Consider the following 24,796-nt stretch of genomic DNA (forward strand, 5'->3'; position numbering starts at 1 on the left):
TTAGCATAATGCTTTTTGAGGTTCAATCCTGTTGTGTGTGTTGGAAATTTGTTTACTGCCAAGTAGCAGTCCATTGTACGGATGTATCTTTGTTAATCCACCCAGCAGCTGATGGACGTTTGGGTTATTTCCAGTTTTAGGTGGTAAAAAAGAAAAATGCTGTGGATATTTGTGTACAAGGGCTCCTGTGGACATACATTTGTTTCTCTTAGGTAAACACCTAGGAGTGGAATTGTTTCATTTTATTTGCTCTTCTAAGAGGAAACTCAGCCCCTCCCCATCTCTGTCATCTCTGGTCTGCCCACAGCGGGCGAGCAGCGACTCTGGTCTGGAGCCAGGCTCTGAGTGCCCTCTCGCTGCTTCAGAGCCCAGACGGGACGGAGCCTTTGTCGCTGCTGTCACGAACGCCATCGTTGTCATCAGCAGATGGTGGAGGAGAGAGGCTAATTGAGAACTCCCGTAGCATAAAAAACAAAAACCAGCCAAAGGAACCCGCCAGGGAAATGATAGCATTATCAGGCAAAGTAAAGGAAGTAGCACCTGTCCCTGCCAGAACCGGAGCTGGGCTGCTGGGGAGGTGGCAGCTCCCGGGGGTGAACCTTGTGGGGAGGCGTTCTTCACCCCGCTCCGAGGGAGCTGACGGCTCGCCACAGGCTCCCACCGACCTCACCTGGAGAGAAGAAGACTGCAAGCGTTGGACCAGGGCTAGACTTTGAACGCTTAGGGAGCGACCCAACTTCCTTTTGTTTACTGTTGTCAGATTATCATTACAGACTCTTGTGATCAAGCTTGTTGATCAACAGAGTAGGAAAAGGCACGCCCCGTATCCCACCCCCTGCTTTGTGTGGGGCAGGCACCACCTGGGATAAGCGTATGTGGGCGGCCAGCTTCTCTGATGTGAGGACTTGGGCTGCGGGGGGCACATGCCATTTGTAGTCAGAACCAAGAATTTAGACTCCTTCCCTCCCACTTAGCTCCACTTGGCTCTCAGGCCACGTTAACATCTGGAGAAGAACAGGGAAGAGACAGCTGAGTTTTGTAGCTGCCTTTCATGGGCATTCTGGGGTTTTGTGAAGAGAGCACAGATTTCTGAAATCAGACAGACCCAGGTTCCTGTCCTGGCCCTGTCACTGGCCGGCTGAGGTCAGGCCTCTCTCCTGTGACTTAGTTTCTTTGTCTTTAGAGTGGTGTTGGGTGGGGAGTATGCCTGCTTCTGTGGTGTTGAGAGCGGTTTGTAAGACACAGCATTTCCTGTGGATAAATGAGTGCCCAGGGGATATCAGGTGGAAATAGGAGATTGTAATCCTGAACTCCTGGGCCCACTCCCGTACATCCTCCCCCCAGCAACAGTGTATACCTGGCCAGAAGGCAAGAGAAAGAGGGGAAGGAGGAGAGTGTTTGGGGGAAAAGAACCTGTGGTGAACCCCCTCTTCCAAACACCACACTCAGAATCTTGGAATCCGAAAACCCCAGGCTAAGAAGTTGCCTCAAAGGTCCTTTAGTCAACTGTCCACTCCATGCCGGAAGTGGTTTTTCAAAGTCTGTGCTGAATGGCCCTATGACTTTCCCTGGACCGTCTTCAAAACAGAGCAGTGGGTGAGACCAAGGTCTCCATCACTTTCTCATCCTCGGCCTTGGGCTAGGTCCTTGCCCCCTGCCTGCCTGGGTTTCCTCATCTGTAAAATAGGAACGCTGACAGTACAGACTTAGGCTGCTCTGAGGATGAGGTGGTCTGTATAAAGGGCCAGAAGTGGCCCTTGGTGAGAGGACCCCCTCAAAACACATCACCTTTAAAGACTTGCCTTACTGTGTATGATGTTTTCGGGGATGAAGACTTGATATGGCCAGTGATACCCACACTGCCCCCTGGCACCTCAGGGTAGCTTTTGGTCCAGGAAGGGAAGGTCTCCCTGTTCTACTTGAAATTTCCACTTCAGAGAATCTATTTATTATCCTCCTCCTCAGGCTTTCAGTTTTTCGTTTTTGTTTTTTCCTCCCTTAGAGAGCGATTATCTGTCCTCAGGGTCTTTTCCTTGGTTACAAGGAACACCTTATACCCAAGAGATTATTATTCAGTTCAGTTCAGTCGTGTCTGACTCTTTGTAACTCCATGGACTGCAGCATGCCAGGCTTCCCTGTCCATCACCAACTCCCAAAGCTTGTTCAAATTCATGTCCATCAGGTCGGTGATGCCATCCAACCATCTCATTCTCTGTTGTCCCCTTCTCCTTCTGCCTTCAATCTTCATCAGGGTCTTTTCAAATGAGTCAGCTCTTCGCATCAGGTAGCCAAAGTATTGGAGCTTCAGCTTCAGCATCAGTTCTTCCAATGAATATTCAGAACTGATTTCCTTGAGGATTGACTGGTTTGATCTCCTTGCAGTCCAAGGGACTCTCAAGACTCCAGTTCAAAGGCATTCATTCTTCGGTGCCCAGCTTTCTTTACGGTCCAACTATCACATCCATACATGACTACTGGAAAAATCATAGCCTTGACTAGACGGACCTTTTCCGGCAAAGTAATGTCTCTGCTTTTTAATATGCTGTCTAGGTTGGTCATAGCGTTTCTTCTAAGAAGCAAGTGTCTTTTAATTTCATGGCTGCAGTCACCATCTGCAGTGATTTTGGAGCCCAAGAAAATAAAGTCTGTCACTGTTTCCGTGGTTTCCCCATCTATTTGCCATGAAGTGATGGGACCAGATGCCATGATCTTAGTTTTTTGAATGTTGAGTTTTAAAGCCAACTTTTCCACTTTCCTCTTTCACTTTCATCAAGAGGTCTTTTAATTCCTCTTTGCTTTCTGCCATAAGGGTGGTGTCATCTGCATATCTGAATTTATTGGTATTTCTCCTGGTATCTGGATTTCAGCTTGTGCTTCATCTAGCTCAACATTTCACATGCATATTATTAGCTCAAAACATATGAAATTGCCATTTTGTATTTCAAGAGCTCCTGAATGTCAGCAAGTTCATATGGTCTCACCTAACATAAAGTTGGGCTTCCCTGGTGGCTCAGTTAGTAAAGAATCTCCTGCAATGCAGGAGACCTGGGTTCAATCCCTGGGTTGGGAACATCCCCTGGAGGAGAGCATGGCAACCCACTCCAGTATTCTTGCCTGGAGAATCCCCATGGACAGAGGATCCTGGAGGGCCACCGTCTATGGGGTTGCAAAGAGTTGAACATTACTAAGCAACTAAGCATTGCTGCTGCTACTGCTAAGTCACTTCAGTCGTGTCCGACTCTGTGTGACCCCATAGATGCCAGCCCACCAGGCTCCCCCATCCCTGGGATTCTCCAGGCAAGAACACTGGAGTGGGTTGCCATTTCTTTCTCCAATGCATGAAAGAGAAAAGTGAAAGTGAAGTCGCTCAGTCGTGTCCGACTCTTAGTGACCCCATGGACTGCAGCCTACCAGGCTCCTCTGTCCATGGGATTTTCCAGGCAAGAGTACTGGAGTGGGGTGCCATTGCCTTCTCCGAACTAAGCACTGCACAACATCAAGTCACAGAAGCAGCACTGCTTTTGGGATTTCCTAGTCACTTTGGGCACCTGATTCTGGGCCCTATCCCAGATCTGAGTGGATGCCCAGGAATCTGCTTTCCTAATGGTCCACTGATACAGTGGAAAAGATCCTGGCCTGGGAAACAGGACAGCCAGGTTCAAGGAGCCATCCTATGTCTGGCTGGTCATGCAACCTTGGGCAGGTCACTTTATGTCTCTTGGTCTCAGCTCTATTACCTCCACACAGAAATCTCCAGAAGGTGATCTCTAAGATCACTCCCAACCTTGACCTTCTATGGTTTGTGAAATATTTACTGGGTGTCCACTAGGATTCAAAGGTCACCAAAAATTACATTCCAAACCTGCAAGGGGTTTACACTGGTTGGGGAGATCCAAGGCCATGAGATGGAGTAATATCACATGGAATATAATACAGTATGATGATGGAGGTGATGTCACTCTTCAATCAAGGGTGAACCATAAATGTCCATTATTGATATAGAAACTCATAGGAGGATGGGGCAGGCTTCCTAAAGGAAAGGCGGAGGGACTTTGGCAAGGGTTTGGGCTGAGAAGGAAGATCACCTTAATTTCATTTCTCTGGGTATTCCCAGCGCACCAGCTCCTAAAATTTCCGTAGCCTTGAGTTACTTCATTTTTTCCTTTACTTATTCATTCATCTATTCATTCACTGTATCCATAGATACATGTTGGGTGCTTACGTATACTGAACAAGATAAATCAGTTGTGGCCTTTATGGAACCTAACCGTGTAATGGAAGGATCCAACAAAAATGAACACAGCTCAAAGCGGAAGATGCGGCATGAGTGAAGATAATGGAACTAGATGAAACAATAGTGAGTGTGGTATCTTGGGTTGGGGGAGGTCAGAAAAGGCTCTCTGAGGACATGACACTGAAGCTGAGATCTGCAAGTCAAGAAGGAGCCGGCAGGATCTTCCAGAGAACAGACTGCCCTAGCTAGAGAGAACTGCTAATGCAAAGGGTCCGTGGTGGGGATTAACTGGAAGAAAGAAAAGCCCGGTAGTGCAGGAGGAGTGAGGGGGGAGATGGGCGGGTGGTACAGATATATCTGGTGACGCAGGCAGCGTCAGAATGTAAAGGGTTTCATAAAAAAGGATGAGGATTTTATGGTTTATTCTAAGTGCAACAGGGAGCCACTGAATGGCTCTAAGTAGAGGAACATAATTTGACTTATATTTTTGAGAGCTCTCTCCAGCTACAGGATGAAGAATGATGGGAAGGAGGCAACGATGAGAATAGGAGGCTGGGTGAGGTTGGTGGTCCAGAGGAGTGATGTCGATGTGTAGACTAGAGCAATAGCTGGAGAGTGGGGTGTGGGTGTTAAATACTCAGGGCGGGGAGAGTGGGGTGAGAGATGCCAGGAGGTAGGGGAAGGTCTCAGTCTTTACAGCAGTATTTCTCAAAGTCTTCTTCCTGTCCTCGAGGGTGATGTTGTGTACATGCATCAAGAATGTAACCACGGCGTCAGTTCAGCAGTGATTCTCGTCTTGGTTTCCCTTGGAAAGTGAACTGCACATTGTTGCTGGAGGAATGTGGGGGACGTGCTCTCCTCTACCGATGGACACAGGATATTTGTGTCCTGATTATTCTACAAATCCTGACTGTGAGGGAGGGTGGCTGCCCAGGTGATAGGCACCATGTATAACTACAGCCCAATGTGACCTACTGAATGCTCATTCTTGCTATTTTGACCCCCTAAGGACATTTTGATTCCATGTTTATAAATAAGATCATTTTAATCGGAATTAAAAAAAAAACTATTTTTGTCCACACTCTTTGTCTCATATAATCTTAGTTCCATCATCAGAGATCGAACCCAGGCCCTTGACACTGAGAGCGTGGAGTCCTAACTACTGGACTGCTAGGAAATTCCCCAAATTTAGCTTCTTGATCATCTTTCGCTATCCAATAATATCTAAAAATTATCAATAATTTGGCTTTCATTTCCATTTCATTATGAGAAGTTCTATTCCCTATACATCGTACAATAAATACATATTTGATTTATTAGGCAGGGTTTTTTTTGGACCATTTCAAATGTTAGTTCTTGCCATAATAATTTTATTCTTTTCAGGTCCAGTTTTCTCAGGGTCAATTTTGTAAATCTAAATTTGGTCAAGGAGATAAGACTCTTCAGTTGTGTTTTAATTATAAGGAAATTTATCATGTGCAGCTTGAGCTGCTGTCAGTTTTACTTTCTGCTCTTTTTTCCCCAGTTCTAGTCACTATAAATTGAGGAGAGTTAATAGTTGTATTTGTATTCTAGCTCGTCTACGAGGATCTTGCCGGCTATTGTCTCAGGTATACCAGAATTGTTCTTGTACCTCAGCAGTCCCGGTGGGCCACGCGTATCCAGGCCCTGGAGATAGGCTGACCTGTTACAAGCCCCGGCTTCACCACCTTCAAGCTGGGTGGCCCTGGGCCTAGTTTTGTCACCTAAAAATGGGAGTGATGGTGGGAGTGTCCACCATGTAGGTTTCTGCTGTGGTGAGATTCGAAATGATGAATGTGCAGCAAGCACTTGTCACTCTGCATCTATCAATGAACCCCATTCATTGTTCTGGTGAAGGCAGGATCTAACCATGTGTCAGGAAGGCCAGAGTGGGTGCAGGGTACGTCAGCTGCCCATGTCCCCTTGGTATCGTTTTCCTCTATTTTACTGTCAGTTTCCATCACCCTCAGAAGCCTCTTGGGCTCTCATTCCCACTGAGTTTTTCCAAATGGGATCTACAACCCGCAACAGAGTCAAGTGGAAAGTCTTTAAAGTGCAGATTTCTGTTGAGCTAGAATCTTTTATTTCTAGCCCATAAATCTGCATTTTAACATAGTCCCAGGTGTTTCTGATGCACACTGGGATATGCAAGAGATTTAGACCCTTATCCCTAGACATCCTCTATGGCTGAAGAGTAATCTGCTCTGCCTGTCAGACCAGGTGTCCACCTTCAAGGTAACCCTGAATTGCTCTCCGCCTAAGGTTTTTAGCAATAGCTTCCAACTTGGAAGCACTCAAGAAAGGCCAGAAGAACTTGACTACCTTTCCAGGGCTCCTCGGGTCTGAAAGCTACCATCTGTGTCAGATCCATAGGCTTCATCTTACCCATAATTTTAATTGCTGCTGAATAGAAGCAATTTTGTTAGCATTCTAAGGTACAGTCCAACAAAATTATCAATGAGTGTTCTGGTTTCGCATCAATGGTAGTTTATTGAATGGAAAACAAATCAATGTACCCATATCCAGTATGAATATATCTGAGGTTCACCCTCTCGATTTGCAACCAGTCAAATTTATAGTGCTTACAACACAGGAGTTTCTGGTCCCATGACCCACAAAGGACAATGTGGATTCTTTAGAAGGTCAAGTTGGCAGACAGGGAGAGAAAATGTTTGACAAGGTGCTATGTTCTCCTTTGCCTCCATGTAAGGCTGACACTGCTAATCCATTACTGCCCAGTTCCCATGAACCTGATGGACAGCCAGAGCTGATATTTTATATATAATACTTTACCTGTAATCATACTTTATATGTAATCATCTTCTGCGTCAGTTGGTAAATAGCTGCTGCTGGAGGAAAAGGGGACGACAGAGGATGAGATGGCTGGATGGCATCACTGACTCCATTGACGTGAATTTGAGTGAACTCCAGGAGATGGTGATGGACAGAGAAGCCTGTCGTGCTGCGATTTATGGGGTCGCAAAGAGTTGGACATGACTGAGCGACTGAACTGAACTGAACTGAGATTATTTGCTTGGACCTCCCATAACTGACCTAGCAACTGAAGAGTTAACATCCAAACTATCAAGGGGCCAAAAAGAGCTGATTGGTGGGTTGTTAAATATTTTGAATACCCCCCTGGGGAACAGTTTTAGACTCTTTCTCGATAGAATACTCCAGGCAGTCATTACCAATTGATCAAAGTTGGTAGTTAAGATAAAATTTATTTACCATCCAGGGATTATGGTCTTATCTCCCCCCAGGGTATTTGGTTTTATACAGTGTGCTCTGGAAGTTAAAGAACAAGGCTTCCAGGACTGGACCTCTAATGCTGTAACTTCAAGAGCTGGACGTGAATGGACCTGGGGGCTGACAGCCTCACGTTTCCTTCTCTGACCTAGACTGGTTTTGACCCTTGAGCGTGAGATAGGGCTATAGAATGTACCTCAAACCCTCAGCCCTACCAAGGCTTCCAGCAGAGCAGAGACATCTCTTCCAGGTCTGCATTCAGACTCAGCATGCTCCAGTGTAGAAGCCAGGACATCAGCAGTTTCTCTGAAACACATTTTGATTTTTAGGGGAATGAAGGGACCTGTGCTGCCTATAGATGGCAAAGGTAGCTTAACATCTAAACAGTGTAACTTGTGCCCTTAAAAATCCTTAGTAAAAATAATTCTGCCATATTAAATCATTTTTCTTTTCCATAAGTAGCAAAGTGCCCCTTGGTTTTAAGATGAATATGGTCATGTTATCCCCAGTGACAATCTGTGAAGAAAAGAACTCTTAGGGATATTAGCAGAGAGGACATGAGACGGGACCTTTGGCATAAATGACCATATCTGAATTAGATGGTCCATGGGAAGAACCCCATGAAGGCTGCTGGTACTGTTGGAGTGGGATGGGTGGGAATAGTTACTCTCTCCAGGACCTCTTTGTTTGCATGAAAGACTTACACTCGACACAACCCTCATTTCATCAGTGAGATGACTGAAGTCCAGAGGGGTTCACTGACTTTTCCAAGATCACACTGCCTGGCCAAGACAGATGCAGAATCAATAGCGTCCTGACCGTGCATTCCGTTCACTTAGACAACATGGCAGTAATTTATCCTTTTCTTGATAACCCAGAGGTATCATTAGGAACACTAATTACCATATAACATTGCAATATAGGACTGACTGGGGTATGTGGGTCTGGTTGCTTCTATACTAAGGGGGCTTATTTGGTGCTATTTTGGGGTCTTGGTACTTTTTACGTCTGTCTTCATCATCATCAATCTCTCATTGTGGCTACTTCAAACAAATCATCTAAAGTCTACCCCCCCTCCCCAACATTGTTGATTGCAAAAGTACAACAGCAATTTAATTTTACATAATAACACTCCCAGCATGGCTGTTGGCGATTTCCCCAGTTCAGTTTGCATTCTTCACGTTCTCAGCACCTCTCTCGGGCACTGCAGTGTTCTTGGAGGAAGCCTCTCAGAATTAGGGAAAGAGCAGGGTTCAATCCCGCAACTAGCAGTGCGACTGTGGGAAAGTTTCTCAGCTTCACGAGCCCTGGATACTCCCTTGGTCTTTCAGGAAGAATGTGAGGTTCGAATACCTGCATAGAGTTGTCTTTTAGCAAAGTCTAGTTTCCTTTCTTCATTAGAGGCATGTTCTACCTTTGCCTTTTATTAAGGTTGGTTATGGGCATATCTAGAGAAGGCAATGGCAACCCACTCCAGAACTCTTGCCTGGAAAATCCCATGGACGGAGGAGCCTGGTGGGCTGTAGTCTATGGGGTTGCTAAGAGTCGGACACGACTGAGCAACTTCACTTTCATGCATTGGAGAAGGAAAAGGCTACCCACTCCAGTGTTCTTGCCTGGAGAATCCCAGGGATGGCAGAGCCTGGTGGGCTTCCATCTATGGGGTCGCACAGAGTCGGACATGACTGAAGTGACAGCAGCAGTAGCATGGGCATATCTGTCCTCTTTGGTAGAATTCAGGCTCCTTGAGGTTGGTGACCTTGTTTCCTGAATCTGGGTTCCCCCCTTCCCTGCCTCTCCCACCACCATGCTTGCTAGGCTTGGTTGCTGTTTTTGTTGGTTCAGTTGCTAAGTAATGTCTGACTCTTTGCAACCCCATGAATTGCAGCACACCAGTCTTCCTATCCTTCACTATCTTCCAGAGTTTGCTTGGACTCATGCCCATTGAGTTGGTGATGCCATCCAACCAACTTATCCTCTGCTACCCTCTCTTCCTTTTGCCTTCAATCTTTCCTGCATCACTGTCTTTTCCAATGAGTTGGCTCTTTGCATCAGGTGGCCAAGGTATTTGAGCTTCAGCTTCAGTCCCTCCAATGAATATTCAGAGTTGATTTATTTTAAGATTGACTGGTTTGATCTCCTTGCTATCCAAACAACTCTCAAGAGTTTGCTGTAGGCTCTCCATTAATGCTGGTAGAGAATATTGTAGGTCAGTAAGTTCTGTGGAATGGCTGTGTTGTCTCCTGCAGGCTCAGGGATACAGGCCCTGGGGAGGCCTTTTCCTCTTTTCTGTGTCCTGGGAGGTATAGTTCCTGGAGCTCTGACCTCCACATATGTGGGACGTCTCTGAAAGTTTTGATGAGAAAATTTGACCTCTGTGTACTGGTGCCAAGTCAAATCTTAGAAACAGAGTTTTGGATCAAATAGAAAGGAATAGCTTTGTTGCTTTTCCAGGTAAAGGGGAAAACAATGGGGTCATGCCCTCAAAAACTGTGTGCCAACCCAGGAGGATTTGGTGAGGAGTTTTATAGCAGTGGTTCAAGGGTAGGGTTGCGAATGGGGATCAGGGTGCGTATGGAGCCTGTGTCCCTTTAATCTGGTTTCAGGCATTCTGAGGAATGTCTGTGATTCTAAGAATTATCAAACTGTGACCTTCTCTCTGGAATGTAGAATACTTACTCAAATATTTAACATCATCCATTTGTTGGGGGTTTTAGTTCTGCAGAAGAGCTCAAAGATATTGTTATGTGTATCCCTTGAAGTGGAACCAGGATCTTGTCTTAAGGCTTCTCTATTATCAGATATGCAGATGATACCACTCCTATGGCAGAAAGGAAAGAACTAAAGAGCCTCTTGATAAAAGTGAAAGAGGAGAGTGAAAAAGTTGGCTTAAAAGTCAACATTCAGAAAACTAAGATCATGGCATCTGGTCCCATCACTTCATGGCAAATAGATGGGGAAAGAGTGGAAACAGTGACAGACTTTATTTTTTTGGGCTCCAAAATCACTGCAGATGGTGACTGCAGCCTTGAAATTAAAAGACGGCTGCTCCTTGGGGGGAAAAAAAAAGTTATGACCAACCTAGACAGTATATTAAAAAGCAGAGACATTACTTTGCTAATAAATGTCCATCTAGTCAAAGCTATGGTTTTTCCAGTAGTCACGAATGGATGTGAGAGTTGGACTGTAAAAAAAGCTGAGCACCAAAGAATGGATGCTTTTGAACTGTGGTATTGGAGAAGACTCTTGAGAGTCCCTTGCACAGCAAGGAAATACAACCAGTTCATCCTAAAGGAAATCGGTCCTGAATATTCATTGGAAGGACTGATTGTGAAGCTGAAACTTCAATCCTTTGGCCACCTGATGCAAAGAACTGACTCATTTGAAAAGACCCCGATGCTGGGAAAGATTGAAGGAGGGTGGAGAAGGGGACAGCAGAGGATGAGATGGTTGGATGGCATCACCGACTCAATGGACGTGAGTTTGAGTAAACTCTGGGAGTTGGTGATGGAAAGGGAAGCCTGGCGTGCTGCAGTCCATGAAGTTGCAAAGAGCTGGACATGACTGACTGAGCGACTGAACTGAACTGATTGTCTCTTGACTGCCCCTCCCTTGTTTTGGCATCTCCTCCCTTCCTTGATTGGCAACTGTTTGAAACTGCCCTTTGGAACTCTGGAAGGTCTTGGGGACTGAAGCCTATTTCCTACAATCAAGAAACAGGGGATACAGAAAAGTGTCCATGCCCAGGATCCCCACAGGGTCCTGCTTGGTTTTTTATGATCTCTCTTTGGAAAGTGGCCCCGTTGCAGAGAGTCCTTCTCCTCAGGGAGAATCAGACTCAGAGGACCAATTTCAAAGCCTTTGTAAAATAAGCCAGGCTGCTCCTTCCCTGGGGGCACAGCAAATGGGGCACGGAAGTCTCCAAGGCAGTTAGTCCGTTCTTCGGAGGTAATGACTTTGAGGACTCTGCAAGTTTCTTAGGCTTCTGCCAGTCTCTTCATTCCTTAGCAGCAGGTTTAGTAGCCTAATAGAGAGCCCTGCCCATTCTATGCAGTGCTGGTTGTGCAGATGCAGAGGGGGCTGGTGGAGGGACTGAGATGAGGTAAGAGAAGCCTCAGAAGAGAGTTGAGAGAGCAAGACTGGGGGCATTCCAGAGAGAGGGAGAGATAAGAGTCTGCTGTTCTCCCTGAACCTGGGTTCCTCAAGATGCTGCTCTTGACAGCAAACCTCCTCTCTCCTTCAGTCATTTCCAATGGGCTTTCAGTTGAGTTCAGTCACTTGGTTGTGTCCTATTCTTTGCAACGCCAAGGACTGCAGCACGCCAGGCCTCCCTGTTCATCACCAACTCCCGGAGTTCACCCAAACTCATGTCCATTGAGTCGGTGATGCCATCCAACCATCTCATCCTCTGTCGTCCCCTTCTCCTCCCACTTTCAATCTTTCCCAGCATCGGGGTCTTTTCTAATGAGTCAGTTCTTCGCATCAGGTGGCCAAAGTATTGGAGTTTCAGCTTCAGCATCAGTCCTTCAAATGAACATTCAGGACTGATCTCCTTTAGGATGGACTGGTTTGATCTCCTTGTGGTGCAAGGGACTCTCAAGAGTCTTCTTCAACACCACAGTTCAAAAGCATCCATTCTTCAATGCTCAGCTTTCTTTATAGTCCAACTCTCACATCCATATATGACTACTGGAAAAACCATAGCTTTGACAAGACGGACCTTTTTCAGCAAACTAATGTCTCTGCTTTTTAATATGCTGTCTGGGTTGGTCATAGCTTTTCTTCCAAGGAGCAAGGGTCTTTTAATTTCAAGCCTGCAGTCACCATCTGCAGTGATTTTGGAGCCTCCCAAAATAAAGTCTGTCACTGTTTCCGTGGTTTCCCCATCTATTTGCCATGAAGTGATGGGATCAGATACCATGATCTTAGGTTTCTGAATGTTGAGTTTAAGCTAGCTTTTTCACTCTCCTCTTTCACTTTCATCAAGAGGCTCTTTAGTTCTTCTTCACTTTCTGCCATAAGGGTGGTGTCATCTGCGTATCTGAGGTTATTGATATTTCTCCCAGCAATTTTGATCCAGCTTGTGCTTCATCCAGCCTGGCATTTTGCATGATGTATATAAGTTAAATAAGCAGGGTGACAATATACAGACTTGATGTACTCCTTTCCCAGTTTGGAACCAGTCTGTTGTTCCATGTCTGGTTTTAACTGTTTTTTCTTAACCTGCATGCAGATTTCTCAGGAGGCAGGTATGGTGAACTGGTATTCCCATCTCTTGAAGAATTCTCCACAGTTGTGATCTACAGAGTCAAAGGCTTTCAGGACCCATTATAAACAGACCCCAGCTAATTTCTTCTTTGAATAACCTACGGATCATGTGGCAGATTTCCCCACTTGTGCACACTACAGGGTGGGGCAAGGAAGAGATGCTGGAGGGCTAGTAGGTGATGTTTAATGACTGATGAGCTTGGGTGGCACCAGACTGGGCATGGAGATAGTGTTTGCCCACAGAAATGACAATACTGCTTGGACATTTTAGGGACAAAAAGCCTGTATATGTGTATATTTATGAGTCTGGTTCCTTAAACATATCATTTGACGTAGTTTGCAGTGGTTTTGCAAAGGAAAATCCATTTGAATACAGTATTCTCAGATTGCCCTGTTCACTTAGTAATTAAGGTATATTACCCTTGTAGATTACTTGAGCCTTATAGTTTTTGGGTTTTCAGCTCTCTCCAAAGCTCCTTGAGACCCCTGCCAGGGAGATGTGTGGGGAAGGTTGTAAATGCCTTTGCTGCATCTTTCTGCCTAAGTATTTGCAGCAGATTTTATGGAGCTTGTAAATAGGAACTGATTTTCTTTTACATATGTGAGTCAGCCTTATTTGGGTCTAAAGTGGACTTTATGAACCTGCACGGATTAGAATAAACACTGTGCCCAGCAATCAGTTCTATATTTAGTTCTTAAATAGGCTAGGCTTTTTTGTAAGTGTGTATATGTGTATGTGTATATGAGAACTGAATATTAAGAAAAAAATCAAGTGTGAATACTGCTGGCTTGTGTGAAGCTGACTGATCTGAGGATGGGCCTGGGAGAATTCCTGGCCAAGTGGAGCCACAGCCAACAGCTAAGGGATCTCTTTTTCCCCTGGAAGTCATTGTTTGTTTACCTATTAAATGGATAGCATGGGTCTCCACAAAACCCTAGGATGGTTGTGCAGATCAGAGAAAGCAGGAAAGCACAAGGATCTAGCAAAGTGCTGGTGTCTAGCTGGGACTCGGTAAATACCTACTACGTATGGAATCTCAGCCTGGAAGGGACTGGAAGTTTCTGGAGGAGAAAGACTTGTGTTTTCTGCTGTGTCCCTGACAGTCTCCAGGAAGTCCAGGGTCAAAGAAATAATAATAGGTTTTTACATTGAATGAAAGTATCAAAGTCCTGCTAAAGAAAAGCTCCCATTCAAAACTGTTATTCTGGATCATGGTCAGTAATAGAGGAGTGAGATGGGGAGATAGGAGGGATGGTAGAGGACAGGGCCTCTCAAGCCGGACTGCTTGGGTTTGTGTCTCAGCTCAGGCACTTGAGGAGCTGTGTGACCCTGGACATGTCACTTAGCCTCTCTGTTCCTCAATCTCTTCTCCTGTAGGGTGGGTATAATCAGTACCAATGTTCTAGCCATAGTGTATGGACATGTATTATAGTTACAGATGTAACATGCTTAGTGTGCCTGACACACGGTGTTTGTTATTATTATCGTTATCTTTATCTGTATTAATAGTGGTTAAGAAAGGGGATTTTGTTGGTAGACGTGGACTTGAGTCTTAGCATTGCCACTTATCAGCTCCGTGACCTTGGATAATTATTCAACCTTTCTAAGTCTCTGTTCCCTCATCTGTTATTTGGGATGTCTCTTCTCCTGGGGTTATTAGGAGCATCAAATGAGATAAGATGTTTAAAGTATTGAGCCTTGTGCCTGTCATAGAAAAAGCACTTAATCAATGTTATCTATTTTATTATCTCAAGAACTACTTGAATTTAATACCATTCATTCAACAAATACCGATGAAGCTGGTGTGGAGTGTGGGCCTGGTATGGAACGAGGTTTCTTCCTTCTCTAATGAGGGAACATGGACGTCGTTTCTGTTTTGGATGAATATTTGCTTCTTCCATCGTAGTTAGAACATTGTAAGATTGCACGAAAAAATCTGGAGAAGAGACTAAAGGTGGGGCAACTTGAAGCCTCAAAAGGCAGTTTGGCTCTGAGAATTAGTGCTCTCATGGGGAGACCCAGGAACGAAGCAGTTGCACGTCAGGAACCTGGGACTTCCAGGGTGACCACCCGTCCTCGTCTTTGCCACTTACTGGTAACTGTGTCCCCTTTCACTTGAAAACTCCTAGGTTAGATGTTAAATTATCCGATTCCTCATACTTGAGCTACTTAAGAGAAACACCCCCCTGTATCTCAAAGGGGTGTGGCTGGAAGCACCAAGAGGCCCTGTCTGACTTTGGGAAGGCAGCCTGGCATTTTGTTGGGTCGAGAGGGTGAGGGGGCTTCTCAGGTGTGGCAGGGGAGGCCACAGGAGGGGAGACCGTGGAGAACCCACTTCCTTCCCTCACCTGGAAGCATATGGATGTTTCCTTTTTCCTCTCTTTTTCCAGGCCAGCACACATTATGGGAACTTTGTCATCTTCCTAGATTCTGAAAGTGAGTGGCTACTTGCCAGAGGGAGAGTGGTGCAGAGAGGACAAATTAAAATGACAACAGAACAACAAAAACCCATATAAAATAAATAAGCCACTAGCTCCAAGGAAGAAACTTCTGGGCTTAATTTGCATCCTGTTCTCTCCTGATTGTTTGTTGCCAAGGTTGTCATTGGGGGAGGGAAAGTGGTTGCTGGAGGGGTGCTCGCCTGCCCAGCTCTTGAGTTCTCACTTCTGCTTTTCAGCTCAGTGATGAGGACAGCCTGGATGGAGGGGGATGGGACCACGGGAGAGGAGGCATTGGCTAAATATTTTAAAGTAGTGCTCACTGAGACTCTTGTTAAAAAATAATTACATATAAATAGCAAACTAGAGATCCCCCAAGATTTCTGCAGTGCTGATGTGTTACTTTTAGTAGCAGGACAAAAAAAAAAAAAAAAATAGTTTTTGAAGACTAATAAGATCCCCTGGAGGAGGACAGGGCAACCCATTCCAGTATTCTTGCCTGGAGAATCCCATGGACAGAGGAGCCTGGTGGGCTACATTCCATAGGGTTGCAATGAGTCAGACACGACTGAAGAGACTTAGCACGCATGCAAGATTAATAGTAAAGCTTATATAATGATAACAGTGTGCCGGATTTTCATCAGAGTATTTCACATGTGTTTACTTCTCTAATCCTCACAGCAAACCTCCAAGTTGGCCATATCATCATCCTCTGTTTCCAGATGTGGACCCTGAGGCACAGAGAACTTCAGTAACTTGCCCTAAGTCATATGTCTGGTCAGTGGCAGAGATTCTACCTGGGCAGCCAGTCTCCAGAGCTAAGTTCTTAAGCAAACTCTGTATCACCTTCTCGGAGAAGGCAATGGCACCCCACTCCAGTACTCTTGCCTGGAAAATCCCATGGACGGAGGAGCCTGGTGGGCTGCAGTCCATGGGGTCGCACAGAGTCAGACACGACTGAAGTGACTTAGCAGTAGCAGTATTACCTTCTGGGCTAAAAGTCAGGCTGAGAACTGGAAACTGAGGCACAGAAAGGTGAGGCTTAAGTTACACAGCTAGGAGGTGGGAGCAGGACCGAAGCTCAGCTGTGCCATGCTCCAGAGTTGTTAATGCTTAGCAGTTATTAATGCTTTTTCTCTTTCTCATTGGGTTCCCCAAAGGATTGTTGTGAAGGTCAAGTGAGACACAGCACGTGGTATGTAGGTGTGTTTGTGTGTTAAGCTGCTTAGTCGTGTTCTACTCTGTGTGACCCAATGGACTGCAGCCCACCAGGCTCCTCTGTCCATGGGGATTCTCCAGGCAAGAATACTGGAGTGGGTTGCCCTGCCCTTCTCCAGGGGATCTTCCCAACCCAGGGATCGAATCCAGGTCTCCCACATTGCAGGAGGATTCTTTACCGACTGAGCCCCCAAGGAAGTCAGTTGTAAAGTACTAAACAAGCTGTCATTCAGATACTAGATCTGAAGACAGGGGGGAAGACACTTTCCTTGTGTCCAGGGATGGCTTAGGCAGAGGCTGGTGGAGAGAAACGTGCACATTGGCAGCAAGTGGATCCAGCAGTGGAGATATAAGGTGTGAAGGAAAATCGGGTGGGGTCCTAAAACCAGGCAGACTGGAGGAGGGGAGTGTTCCTCTTCTAATGCTAGATGATGGAGCCAAGAGATCCAGCCTTCTCTCATCTGTGCCCGTGGCTCAGAGAACCCAGGGATAATAAAGCAGCATCACCATCGGGGACAATGACAGCAACTTTCTTTTAGCCAAAGACATTTGGTCTCCTCCCTCTCACCAAACTGTCCTTTCTTCAGGCTGTTTCCAAGCCTCTCCCCAGGTTATGAGCTCTTTGCAGACACCTCTGCAGTGGGGTCCTAATTTGCATCTTATATGGACATCTTTATCTTGAGCTACAGGGCTCCTCTGAGATGCAATCTGCCTACAGAAACACACTTACTGTGGATCTTGAAAGTGGCACAGAGACTGATGGCTCCTTCCCTCCTCCCTTCCAACCTTTCCCCCCCCCACCCCCACCCCTAGTTTTCCCAAATCCTGGCGCCTGCTAAAGGCTCAGTTGTTTCCCAGGGGGGCACATACGCCTGTCTTTCTCTTCAGGCTGACTTACTGTACATGCCTTTCATCTGCTCAGAATCTGATTTAAATATGAATCCATAGAGCCCGAACACCCAGCCCTTAGAAGAGCTGTAACTTTGTTATATTTTATTTTGCCCAATCACAGCAGTTATCTTATTCTCCTCTGCAAGGTCCTGTCAAAAGGGACTAAATGACAACCTTTGGGAAGAGAGCAACCTTAATCACGTGAAAGTAATTTATTTTTAATCCACCACACTGCAGCTGTCCCCTAGTTATTTGTGAATATGTATCAAGCCCAAACTTTGAAATTTTGATAATTGGCTTCTTGCCGCTTCATTATTTCTCCTTCTCTTCTGGGTCTGATATGTGTGAAAAGTTTCCCAAGAATATATCCAGTAAATGCATTCTAGACTGAAAGATAGGCACAGTAAAGTGCAGTATAGTAAAGCCTCTGTTATTCACCTATTTAATGAATGTTATTTGAACGTCTTCATTGTTTCAGGTACTGGATGAGGTGCTGGTGACGCAGTAATAAGGAAGGTCAGCGTCTCTGGCCTCACAAACATACTGGCTAGTGGAGCAGAAGTCAATGGAAGAGCAAATAAAGGCATTTTACACATTGTGATAAATTCTGGGAGTGCAGCAAGTGGAGATATTATGACACAATATGGCCGTCCCAGTACAGAGCATGGTGAACTGATCAATGTCTCGTTTCCAGAAAATATAATTCTCTGAATGCAGCCTAAAACTGCATTTGTGTTGTTTCTTTTTTTATTAGCCACCTTACACTTTTTATCTGTATTGAGCCAAAATAAAATTTTTATTATACAAAGTATTTTCAGTAAATACTTATTATACAAAGTGACTGCAGCAAATGTGTGAAACAGAAAGAAGAAGGTGACCTGTATTATCACCACTGAGAGTTACTGCTTGCTACCTTTTGGATCTTCTTCCTATTAATAACTATGTTTATGTATGTGTCTTATAATTTTATAAACTGGTTTGATCCACTTACGAAAATGTTACATGTTATTTTCCCCCACGTCAGGAAGTATCCTATATTATCATCCATCGTGGTGACATGATACTGCACTGTGTGGTCAAGCGAAACACCTCATCACTTTTGGATGCGAAGCAGTTAAACCAGGTCTTCCTCCTTCTGTACTTGTGTAATGTTTTTTTTCTAACCTAAATGTAGGACTTTACATTTTTATTAAAAAATCGTATTGTTGCTTTTAAGATAAATTATTAGTCTGTTATGATCTTTTAAGTCATGATTTCATTAACCAATCTCTCCCAGGTTGATACGATTTTAAAATCAGTAAGGATCAAAATCACTGATACATCATTTTAAGTAGGATAGAGCCTCATAGCATTCCCTTGGAAACCCCCCTACAGTTACTCCATTGATCAAACACTGTTTAGTTCTGATCAATTAATAATTTTAGCTGTACTATCCTGTGGCTTGTTTCTCCATTGGAAAATAAGAACTTTCAAAAACAAGAAAAAATACTGCCAATCACTTTACCATTTGGATTCGTTATGTCTGTCATATTCCCTTTTATGCTCATCTTATAATTTTATTAATGACAGAAGATTGGTTTGGTACTCCTTGTTCTTTTTGAACTCATGCTGTTGTTCTGGAGAAAAAGAAATTGGTCAAATACTAAAATCAAATTCAAATTCCTTGTCATTCTTGAATGTATAGATTGGGCTTAAAGGTCTTAATCTTGACACATTCCTCAATTTGGAGATTAAAACTATTTTTTTCAGACTAAGGTGTTTGTTATTGTTGTTTCTCTTGTTATATACAATTGCTGGTGAAAAAAAATGGGCTAATTAGTTCCTTTAAAAAATATTTAATTTAAGAAATGAACACATTTTTCTAATGTGTTAAAAAACCAACTTTAATTTTTCCAAGGATTAAATACAACTCACTGGACTGTAAATAATAAAATTCATTAAAAAATCCAGACAATTTTTCAATTCCTCACAGTCCTTCAGAGAGCATTCCCTGTGGCTTGGCATTCTTTAAGGCCTGTAAGCACACTTCAGTGTAGCTCAGGTGAGCCAAGCAATGTGGACTCACTCAAGGCAGTGGAGAGCTGTCTTCCACCTCCTCATTTATCTCAGATTTCTGAGCCCTGACAAAACATTTGTCTACCCTCTCCATACGATGTTTACTTTTCTTGAAATGATAGAGGCAAAATACAAGTGGAATAATTAGTTGTGCTTTTCTACTTCCTCTTCCAATAATATCATCAGCTTCAAATATGGAACCATTTATTTCCCCTCTCAATTGAGAGAGAGGAATTTGCTCATCTTGAGATTCTCCATGGTGCCCAACACAATGTCTAACTTGTTATGGGTGTATTAGGTAGAACCTTTTAGGGTGCAAAGGATAGAAATCCAATACAAACTTTCTTAAACCAAAACATAGAAACACACACAAACGTGTGTGTGTGTGTGTAGGGGGGTTGTTTTCAATGAGGTCTAAATGCTGTGTTTAAAGCAAGGGCTTAGAGTACAGAAATTCTATCATGGAGGTGCTGAACACAGAAAGTTCTACGACATGTTGGGAGTTACGAGCAAAAGAAGTATTAAACTGAATCCCCAAAGTATAAAATGTAGCTAGGTCTAGACACCATATTGTATCTGAGTAATTTTTGTGCCAATAAATGATATCAGGATTTAAAAAAAAATTAGAGTGTTTGTTCGATATATATATATATATATTGAATTGGCCAAAAAGTTTTTGCCATCCCAATGTATTTCAACAGCGCATTAACTTAACAGTAACTGGATAAACAGATGCAAATTATAGCATCAGGACCTGGATTCTCTCTCTCCGTTTTTCCTCAGTGCATTTCTCTTTGATTTTACTCAGAGTTTCCCTCCAAGTGGAAATTCCAGGCTTGCATCTTCACACCTCTAAGCTGTGAGAAAAACAAATTCTTTTTTGATTGCTCAAAAGTCCCAGGATTAGCTCTGTTTGACCTGATTGGCTTCAGTTCAGTTCAGTTCAGTCGCTCAGTCATGTCTGACTCTTTGCGACCCCATGAATCGCAGCACGTTGGTTTGGATTAGATCATATGCCCATTTGTCAGTCAATCAGTCATCATGGCCACGAGCATTGATGCTGATTGGCCTGACCTGAGTCACATGACTCCTCAGGGTACTTGGGATATAATCTGCTCTATATAAAGGGCAGGCTTCCCAGGTGGCAGAGTGATAAAGAATCCTCCTGCTAATGTAGGAGATGTAGGCTAGGTGGGTTCAATCCCTGAGTCAGGAAGATCCCTTGGAGAAAGAAATGGCAACCCACTCCAGTGTTCTTGCCTGAAAAATCCTATAGACAAAGGAGCCCAGCAGGCTACAGTCCAGTGGGGTCACAAGGAATCAGAACTGAGCACTCACACAGGCATATAAAGGGCAGTGGGAGAGTGAGGCACTGGCTTCCTCCAGAGGAAAATCTGAGTATCATTGTCAGAAGAATTAAGGAAGGATGAAGGGTAGGTAAAAAATAACACAGAATCATGACAAGTTTTTCAATTAGATACTTTTTGAAGTAGCTAATTAGTCTTATTTTTTTCTACCAATGATTGTACATGACAAAGAGAAATAACAACAAAAAACTTTGTCTAAAAGAAGGTTAGTTTTAATCTCCAAGTGGAAGAATAATAATGAGATATCAGGATTAAGACCTTTAGGTCCAACCTATATATTCACGAATCATAAGAAATTTGAATTGCGTTTTGTATTTGACAAATTATTTTTTAGTATCTGACCAATTTTTTTTTCCAGAATATATGAGTTCATTTTTCACTTTATGAATTTCCTGGAAGCAAATGCAATACTTCCTGCTGCTGCTGCTAAGTTGCCTCAGTTGTGTCTGACTCTCTGCGACCCCATAGACTGAAGCCCAATGGGCTGCGCTGTCCCTGGGATTCTCCAGGCGAGAACACTGGAGTGGGTTGCCATTTCCTTCTCCAATGCATGAAAGTGAAAAGTGAAAGTGAAGTCACTCAGTGGTGTTCGACTCTTAGTGACCCCATGGACTGCAGCCTACCAGGCTCCTCCGCCCATGGGATTTTCCAGGCAAGAGTACTGGAGTGGGGTGCCATTGCCTTCTCCACAATACTTCCTACTATCTGCCATTTAAATAAAAGATTTCTTTTAACTAAAAGAAAATTTGTTACAAGACTACTGTATACATGGCATCACCAACTCGAGTGAACTCTGGGAGTTGGTGATGGACAGGGAGGCCTGGCATGCTGCGATTCATGGGGTCACAAAGAGTCGGACACAACTCAGCAACTGAACTGAACTGAACTGTATACATCAGAAAAGATAGTCTCCCTAGCTTGTGGTGGCCTTGGTAGAGAGTTGGGGGGTCTCAAGGACATTATCATATTAATGCATTGCTCCATAGTTTGATACTACCCTCTATGGTGCAATCAAGAAAAGGAGGGTGGTGCTCTGATGATGAGGTCATCTGAGACAGCCAGTATCCAGTCAGAGAAACAGAGTACATACTAATACTCTGTACAGTTAGTCAACAGAAGAAATTAAATATGAAGAATAGATTATAAAGGTGTTGGGACAGTTGAAGAGTCAAACAGGACCATGAGGCAACCCAGAGATAAACAGAAGCAAGAAACCTCTACAAACTTTAAGATATAGCCAGTAAAGGGAGAAGATGGTATGACCAGAGTCAGAGAGCTGGAGTTCAAACTATTCAGCAGGGTCTGGGTCTACAGTAGACTGCCTGATGGGAGCTGGGACCACAGAGGAAATGCTAATCAAAGCAGAAAGAAGGGGGAGGAATACTCTGACTTCTCCCTCTTTTCTGCCCAGCAATCTCCCAACATTTTCTCTCATTGGCTAACCCAGAAGGCAGCCTGCAAGGAAGTCAGAGAAATGCATTTTTCCTGGGCAAAGGATAGGAATGCATCTGAGACAAAAGGGAAAAATGGGTGACACATGACCTGGAGCAAGATATGAAGCTTGAGGCCGTTTTTACGTGGAAAATTAACAGCTTTATTCTTGGTTCATTTCTTTTCTGTAGTAAGAGGATTTGAAGCCTTTCTGCTTAGAGGAAAGAGAAACTCATATCTGCTGACTCTGGGCAAAGGACAACCATGGACAATGAGGACCAAAGAATAGAAGAAGTGGGGATTTTTCAGAGGAAAGAATTAAAAGAAAATGAAGTGATTCACTGTAGGCAAAATCTTGGTGAAGCAGTGGGGAGGATGGAGACTCTCCTTCACAGAGAAAATGTAGGGGGAGAAAGAGAAGAGAGTGTTGTCTATGGCATCCGGATCAGATGGGTCCTGCTTGTTACTTCCCAACATTGCTAAAAAGTGTGTGATGTATCTGGACTGTTGAAACCACAGACTGCCTTGCAAAAGGCCCCTGAGCCCCAGGCATAGCATGAGACTGAAAGAAGACCATTAAGAGGGTCATATTTGGAGGGACCAGGAGTCATTCTCAAAGGGCAGATAATGATAGCTGACCCTTCTCTGGTTCTGTGGAAGATTTCATTGGTTGGCTCCTCACCTGCCTAGGGAGAAGTGCTCAGTAGAATCACTAGATCCTGCTCTCCTCTCCACCTACCAAGTGTGGGCATAGCCACCGCCCAAGAAAATGAGGCTGCAGCTCTGAGTACTTAGTGTGGGTACCGAGTTTGTATACTGTGAGTTTAGATACTGAGTTCAGATAACATGAATACCGAATTGCCTAAATCTTGTGAGCTTCTGGGCATGGATAACAAGAGTTGAGATAGTGGTAGAATCCTAGTATTTCAGTATTTTAACAGCTGGCACACTCGTGTGTCCTAATTGAATAGCACTTCTGCCTATAGTCCTCTCTTCTCTAGGAAGACCTGGGGGATTATGGTCACTCATAGACATTCTTCCGGATCCCAGGTTGCTCCGTAACACAGTTAGGGCAGAATTCCTTATTGAGATTTCAATTTGTCCTTTTTATTGTAGTTATAACCCACAACACAGCTTCCAAGAACACAGAACATAGACAAAAGTTTGAGTTCCTTTGCCTCAGGAGCTTTTGTGCCTGCCAAACTACAGCAGACTTTCCTTTGTGTTTGAAATCTCAGGCTTTCTGAGACCATTTGTGTCTTACACAGTCCAGGGCTGAAACCAGTGAAGAGCTACGTCCCATATGCCCTGAGCAGTATCATTGTGTATATGTATCGCGTGTGTGCATGCACACACATGCATGCTCAGTCATGTCCAACTCTTTGTGACCCCATGGATTGTAGCCCGCCAGGCTCCTCTGTCCATGGAACTTTCCAGGCAAGCATACTGGAGTGGGTTGCCATTTCCTACTGCAGGGGATCTTCCCAACCCAGGGATTAAACCTACATCTCCTGCATCTCTTGCATTGGCATTTTAAATCTGACTGTTTTTAAATTTTTTAAATGAAGAAATTCTGTATACAAACCCAGATTTTAAGATTTTCCCAGAATATTGAGTGCCCAGTCCATACTGGCTCTGCATTTTAAGGGCCAGCAATGACCTTGTCTGCTTTAGAACACCTGGCTGGTTAGCTACAATCCCTATAACTCTGTCTTGTCTTCCTCACCGAGACTTGAGAGTCAGTTGCCGTTTTATAATCTCCCAGCTGGTAGATACCACTCATTTGTCCAGGTACCTGCTGGTCATCTTAGGTATTTAAGTTTCTGACTTGAGCTGGAGCAGGGCTTTTGCAGGAGAGAGACAGAGACAGCTGGAGGGGAAGTGGAGTTGAGATTCTTCAAGGTTAGGTGATGACTGACTTTCATGGGTTCTGTGAGGGGAGGAGACTGGCTTCCCACTTTGGGGTGATTGTGAGGTGGGTTTGCAGATGCTTGGAAGTTGAATACTGTGGCTTTGGTCACTGGGTTGGGAGATTTCTGGACTCTGCCTCGAATCTACCACCTCAGATGACCAGACTAGCTTAAACCAGGATCACCTTGTTGTAGCCACGGGGACTGGAGACAGGATTTTCCTTTGAATATTTAGAAGGTACAAGAACCCTGGGACTTCTGAACAGCACTAAAAGGAAGCCCCACAGGATTATAGAACTGAACATCCTCTGGCGACGTGGGAGAGAGTTCAGAGCAGAGTACTGATTGAGTGACAGACATCAGCGGTTTTGTATCAGCTTTGGGGAGTGTAGCTGTCCCCTCACGTCTCCCTGTACTGAGAGCTGTGATGAATCCCATTCTCCTCTCTGCAGGGCTGGATTAGTGTGGTTTGCTTCCGTGCTCTCACAAGGAGGGCCTTCTCTTTGTTTTGTCATTGTGTGAAGTTGCACATCTGAAATGATGTGGTGATGATTTTTCAAAGAGCTCCAAGCACAGAGCTCAGTATTTTTTTTTTTTCCTTTAAGGCAGCTGTTCTAATAGTCTGTCTCCTGTTTCATGGAATATGAAGGAGATGACTGAGCCATCACAGATTTCTGAGCATCAGTTAATCTTCCTGTGGGATATTCTGCTGT

General features: G+C 44.3%; 1 long non-coding RNA gene across 6 annotated transcripts in view; it reads left to right on the top strand.

Moving 5' to 3' along the window:
* The window catches only part of LOC147344286 (uncharacterized), a 48,934-nt gene extending 30,803 nt beyond the window's left edge, over window positions 1-18,131 (top strand). For 2 of the 6 annotated variants that reach the window (XR_015155856.1, XR_015155864.1), the window contains 2 exons: window positions 4,204-4,357; window positions 17,799-18,131. This is a non-coding gene — a long non-coding RNA (uncharacterized LOC147344286). Of the gene's footprint in view, window positions 1-4,203; window positions 4,358-4,967; window positions 5,272-15,892; window positions 15,989-17,798 lie in introns of those variants that run through there. The other 4 variants (XR_015155859.1, XR_015155861.1, XR_015155860.1 and 1 more) reach the window with 4 other exon arrangements.
* The last annotated feature ends 6,665 nt before the right edge of the window (window positions 18,132-24,796 follow it).

Source organism: Bos grunniens, chromosome 26 (genome assembly GCF_055505025.1).
Source record: "Bos grunniens cultivar Pamir isolate PY7600 chromosome 26, Bosgru_T2T1.0, whole genome shotgun sequence".
In the NCBI taxonomy this organism is placed as follows: domain Eukaryota; kingdom Metazoa; phylum Chordata; class Mammalia; order Artiodactyla; family Bovidae; genus Bos; species Bos grunniens.